At 34.7% G+C, this 6,686-nt stretch overlaps 1 long non-coding RNA gene across 1 annotated transcript; it reads right to left on the bottom strand.

Moving 5' to 3' along the window:
• Window positions 1–1,529: 1,529 nt before the first annotated feature.
• Window positions 1,530–3,775, bottom strand: LOC122308051. The gene is made up of 2 exons (XR_006241899.1): window positions 3,437–3,775; window positions 1,530–1,928 (listed from the first exon to the last, which is right to left on the bottom strand). It is a non-coding gene; the product is annotated as an uncharacterized LOC122308051 (long non-coding RNA).
• Between the last annotated feature and the right edge of the window lie 2,911 nt (window positions 3,776–6,686).

Raw genomic sequence — 6,686 nt, 5'->3', positions numbered from 1 at the left:
TATTGCGGTGGAGCCATATACGTGGTATGGTTCGAGGAGGTTTGCCAATTCCGAAATGCTCATATACCATAACAACATTATATAATGGTGTTATAGTGGCGAGGCCCACAAGGCCCAATTCGTATTCTAAAACTAACATTCTACTGCATTCAAGTGCATTGTTCAATCATCAACGTTATGAAAAGTCTCAAGAAGAAAATGTCTTCATAATGATATCCATTTCGTACACAATAATGGTTATTGTATCCATCTTATTTCTAAAATTGATTAGATTCAATATTTCATGTTTTTCACTAAATAGAGAGAATCCTTTTATGTTTGATCATTCGCAAAGCATTGTTATATTTATTATAGATTGTGATATTAAATATGTGAATTTATTGAATGTGAGTTATTATATATTTCAACGAACCATTATCTTAAATAAATGCATTGGTTCAGTAGTAGTAATGTGTTGTTTCAAATGAAAGGGTAAGAGTTCAAAACTCCATAGGTGCACTTTCACTTATTTTGTGGAATAAGTGAAGTGTTGGACTTAGATAGGCACAATACTTGGGCTGAAGAGTCATAATGCTTGAGTTAAAGAAACACCACGCATGGGCCGAACAGACACAATGTTTGGGGTGGGCCGAAGAGGCACCACGCATGGATTGAACTTGCTCGTGTGAGGACACACTTGATGTACTTCAAAATAATTTCAACAGAAATATTGAATAGGTGTGATTCGAACCATGTTGGACTTGGATAGGCACAATGCTTAGGCTGAACAGGTTGGGCCAAAGAGTCATAATGCTTGGGTTAAAAAAACACCACGCATGGGCTAACCAGTTGGGCCGAAGAGGTATCACGCATGGGCTGAATAGACACAATGTCTAAGGTGGGCCGAAGAGGCACCACGCATGGATCGAACCGGCCCGTGTGAGGACACACTTGGTGTGCTTCAAAATAAAATAATTTCAACAGAAATGTTGAATAAGTGTGATTCGAACCAGTGACCCCCCCTTTAGGAAAAGAAGTGTCCAACCACTTGACCAGACATGTTCTTTGGTCTTTAAGTGAAACAACATGACTTTTAAACTATAACTACCAGTTGAAAAGTCACGATTTAAGAGTTGTGATTTTTCACATGGTGTCACTTCACCCTCTATAAAAAGAGGATGAGACCCACGAATTTATTCATTCCATTCTCTCATTTTTTTAGTCACTTACACAATTTTGTAGAGAAACTCTTAAAGAAAGACTTCAGAATTGCTATTTGCAGTTGGTGATTTTGTTGTATCCTGGAGGTGACTTACTTGTAACCTGGTAGCAAACTCTTTCTAGTGGGGGGGCAATTATCACCTTAAAGATAGTGTTCTACATGTCTCAAAGTTGCATTTATTTTTTCAGATTACTGTATCCACACAACTTTCTTCAATACAGCGGTCTATCCTTTAAGCTACAGTCAGTCCTCAAATGAAACTGTTCTAAGGGGCCATGCACCTATAAGGGGAAATGCTCCCCCTCAACGACGGTTCTGCTCTGTCGTGTTCACTCAAAGGAAAGTCCTGCTGTCATTAAACTCATTGTAATTTTGTAATCTGATTCTTGTGATAATACAAACAGTTCTCTTTCTACCATTTCTTTCACTATCTAACGAGGCTTACAACACAGATCGATCATAATGCCACTGTGATGGTAAACACTAACTGCAAATTCTAGCTGCTCAGATGGATCAAAATATCAAGGAATTTGACAAAGAAAGGAAACATACTATGGCAGAGAAATTGCAGAAGAAGAAAATGAAGGGGCATATATCAACGCCTGTATGATATGATCTCTTTGAACAAACCTCACCTAGCCTTCTATCCTCACCAAGCAGCCCTTCCGTCATCAAAGTCCTTGAGAAAGAATTTTCTTGTCATGCACCGTTAATTTCGGGTCATCTTCTGGGCAGCCAATAGAACACAAAGTTGAACTATGAAATAGGAAGAGTACATTGTGCTAACTGAAACATAAGAGAACTCATTTCTAAATGACATTATGCTCCAATACAAGGGAAACATAAAAATTTCTCGAGTTGCAAGATGTATTGCCCCAAACTAATATGAGGAGATATTTTTTTGATTAGTAACTAATATGAGAAGACATCTCCATATGCCGACCAACTTGCGTTGCTAAATCCTTTCTATTTTATAGATTATTGTTAAGAACGTGGAACTTTTCTCTAGAGTAAATATAGAAATAGACAGGTCCTATCTTCATTTTAATTTTTTCTATTTTCGATAGAAAAATGTTTTTTTTCTTGCTAAATTTTGTTAGTCCTAATCACACCTGCTATGTGGCACACTTATCATTTAAGTGGTTGACATAAAACCACTTAAAATGTATTATATCAGCGACTATGACCGGTGATGACAATATTAGGAAGAGTTCAAATATCAGACTACACAATCTAGGAGTATAATGCCCCAAGGGAAAGCCAAAGCCATATTTAGGCAATACTTCAAAATAACTATTCAATTATATAATTGAACTTCAATTGAAATTATTATAAAAAGCAAGAATTTTTTCCTCCTAAATAATATGAGATCTTATACATCACTTACATTCATCTATCAGACTATCAGTAAGGGGTATCACAATCATGCGTTTGATATTTTTCTCCAGATGGGCTGGGCTTGGGCCTTACAAGAGTTGATATTTGGCTTGACTTAAAAAATTAAAAAAAAAAAATTGGGTTGGACTTCTAAAGGTCTGGGTCGTGACAAGAGAGCTCTGTCTCCCCACAGGGAAAGGTAGCACTTAACTCAAGAGATGACTGTCTTTAACTCCCTCACCATCCTAGTGGACAGTCATATTTAACACTGAGGTTTTTTCCTTCAAAATGGGCGACCCAACTATTTTTCAAGGCGAATGCCACTCGCAAAACAAGCCATCCTATATCTTAATCCGTAAACATTCTGACGTAATAATTTTGGAAAAATTTCAGAAAAGCACAAAAAGGGCTCATTTAGATATATATGACAGGGAAACTAAAATGTTCTAGAGCATAGACCTAATACATGGAATGTAATATAACTGCTCTTCATGGGATCAAAGTTCTGCCATCAGCCTTTAGAAAACTGATCCGATTTCCGGGGCACGACAAAAGGGAAAGCAAATTGAACAGTGGAACATAGGCCTTAAGTACTGTTACATCAGAGATTCAGAGGGCTCAGCTTTATCTGTCAAAAGCTCAATTGAAGGTAACATATGTTTCCAATGCTAAACCTATCACTAGCTCCATGCCACTAGAAGATACGGATAGGCGCATAAACTTCAACCGAATTCGAAGAAAAAAAATGGGAATTCTGAAAGAATCATCTAACTAAAACTTGAGATTCACGCAACGACGATATGAAGAATAATAAGTCAAATAACCCGAGAAATTGTTCTAATAATCTGAAACCCTAACCTGGCTATCGGATGAGATTGTTGTTGTGCATTTGACGATTACGACATCGGAATTCGGGGCGGACATGGAAGAATCGGGAACGAAGTGGAGTTGGAAGCTGGGTTTTTGAAGGGTGGGAACTGCGAAAAGGAACATAACCGGATGGTCTGGGTCTGGATCCGATTCGGTTCGGCTTTGCTTCTCAGAAGGGGAAATGCACTATGCAGTGGTGGTGCTGAGTCTGCTAACCGCTTGTTGCCGTTTCTTTCTTCGAATATGAGCGGGATGGCTCGAGGAAAGGGTTTTGTTTGGTTACGAGGGTTTCTACGAGGATATGGGGGATTAAGAATTTCCAGGTTCAGTTCAAGAAGGTCCCTGTCCGGAAATATGGTTTCGACAAAGTGAAGTCGTAATGACGCCTATGGGCCTGCAGACGCGCTTTGTGGGCTTGTGATCCGTCTGTAACTGAAACTGCTTTCGAAAAAATGTAAAATAAAAAATAATCAAAACTCATAGTTTTTTTTTTTTTTTTTTGAAATTTCCGTAATGTTACATCATATTAATGCTTATAAATTATGGAACATGAACTAAAATATTAAGAGACTTCTACCGACTTTAAATTTATATGATGTTGAAAAATTCAAATTATATAATCTTATAATTAGGACGATATTTGTAATGATAATAACAATATTAGTGATAGATCATAATATTATAAATAATTTAATATCATGATACAAAATTATTGCTCCATAGCACAAGAATACACAATCCTAATTAATGGAGATATTATTTTTATATTTTTGATTTCTTCATTTTTCCTAACTCATATCTATTCATTAAGTGTGAGACTTACGAAGTCACTCAGTATGCATCTCATCATACGTAAGTATGACTTAAAAATGATAAAATTTAAGATGAATAATAATATTATTTGAGATAGATAACTCAAGCAATATGTGGATATAAAGGTGGCCCTGATCACACATACCTTAGCTTGTGTGTTGTGTGGGAGAGCAACGAGATGATGAGTGCTTGGTGATGGGCAGCTGCAATGGGGCAACCCAACTTAGTACATATCAAGTAGTGTGGACGACCAACACATACACGTGAGCTTGTGCCCTCACACCCTATTCTCTTGTCCATTGCACACAATGTGATTAGTGACCTGATGACTGATCCAAACTTGGTCACGATTAAGCAAAAAAATTAAGAGAGATTGATGACATGAAAAGGAAAACCAAGGAGTAGACAGCACCACATTATTGTGATTTGAACCCTAACAAGGTCCAAAAACACCCTTAAAATTAGTCCATACACAAACCCCTACGTAAATGACACATCCTGCATAAACATTAATATATATTACGAACCAACAAAGAGTCATGTGGGGCGCAGAGACATAATCCGACCATATACTAGTCTTCCAGTACTTCCAGATGGCCCTCTGATCTCAACTCTACTCTAAAGTATAAGCCATTTCGTGTCTATTCGTGTCGACATACTTAGTCATGTTGTCGATCTTAGAAACGATTGCCCCTCGGCTTCATGCATGCCATGATAATTAAAAGTCTTCCTGTATAGTAAATGCATTGGAGGTTGCCATTTCTTTTCCTTTTCTTTCATATAGTACTATATATGGGCATTGTTTCGTTACTCTAATATTCATCATGTGTCATTAACTTAAAATGCAAAAATGATTAATGTTATAAACGAAATACATTGTAATCATTATAAATAAAAATTCATAAGAACTTCTCCAAGATATCATTTATCACTCAGTATACTTCAATGATCTAGAACTTTTATGTACTCAAATTGATGATCTCTGACATCTATATCATAATTATTGTTCTTGACTTTTTGACTCTATTAATATATATCATTTCTAAAAGGAGGTCATAGAATTAAGCTAGAGTTCCCATGATTTATACATTAGCCTTACATTTCGGTATCACGTAAAATGGGGAAAAAAAACTTCACAAAATGCATCATTAATTAAGAGCTAGTGAATATGGAAAACTGTATATCAGAAGCCTCGGGTCAGATGAAGTGACATGAAATGTGATCTCTATTAAGCTCCATAGACAGTGAGCATCCGAATGGGGCCAAAACCACCCCAAAAGAGTGGGTGATTGATTCAAATTGGTAGGTCACTTGCAGCAGTCAAGGGCCCCTGAATTAATTCTAGCGCATGCATGCTGGGTGGCTGTGAACATGGCTAGCTAGCTAAGAAAACGCTCATGTACGTACGTGATATATATCATGAAGAATTAATAAATTTTCACTAACACAAACAGTACTAATTAGGGAGGAGGGTTCTGTGACTACACAAATTTAAACTTTTATAATTAGCTAGCTGTGTGTGTGCAGTTTGAGAATCATGTGAATCATTTGCTATGAACTTGTTTAACTGCGGCCTTTCTATGAGGAAAATCTAAGAAAGGCCTATTTGAGGTTGCATTAGGTCATGATCTTAAAATATGTTTAAATAGTTTTAAAATTTCTTTAATGATAAAATTATGCTTTTTATGTGTTACATATTAAAGTCTTTTTTAATTTCAAATAAACTAAAAATTACGTTTGAGAAAAATATAAGTGTGTTATATAGTGGGCTTAATTATGCCCAAAACTCATGGCATGTTTGGCAATTTTCAAAAATTTCAGCATGTTTCCATAACTTCATTGTCAAATATCACTCAAATATATATAAAAAAAGATTTATATTTCAAATTTTAAACTTTTAACGCTCATTTGGTGAATGAGATGAGATGATAATTTTGTAAATAGTAATAAAATAGTTTGTGAATAGTAGTGAGATAGTTTAAATTAAGTATTTTTTAGGTTTTGAGAAAGGAAAGAGAAACAATTAAATAAAAAAATATTATAAAGTTAAAATATTGTTAAAATATAGTTTTATACTATTATTATTTTTGGAGATTTGAAAATGTTGAATTATTTTTTATTTTTTATTTGAAAGTTTAAAAAAATTGTAATGATTAATTTAAAAATTAAATTTTGAATTTAAATTACGTTTAGGAATGAGCTAGGTGTGATGATATGAGATCTATTTTCAAACAAACTCTTTAGTTATATTACTCAAATACAAAAATTAATACAACTTTTACAAACTTCAAAATAAAAATAATATTAAAAAATAATATTGAACCAACTTTTTAACTTTATCCATTCTTTTTAATAAACTCCAATACAATACTTATTTTAAAGAAATTTTTATTCAACTTTTTCTCTCTTTTATCAAAATATAATA

This window comes from Carya illinoinensis, chromosome 4, assembly GCF_018687715.1.
Source record: "Carya illinoinensis cultivar Pawnee chromosome 4, C.illinoinensisPawnee_v1, whole genome shotgun sequence".
Taxonomy (NCBI): Eukaryota; Viridiplantae; Streptophyta; class Magnoliopsida; order Fagales; family Juglandaceae; genus Carya; species Carya illinoinensis.
This window is presented reverse-complemented; position numbering and strand designations above follow the sequence as displayed.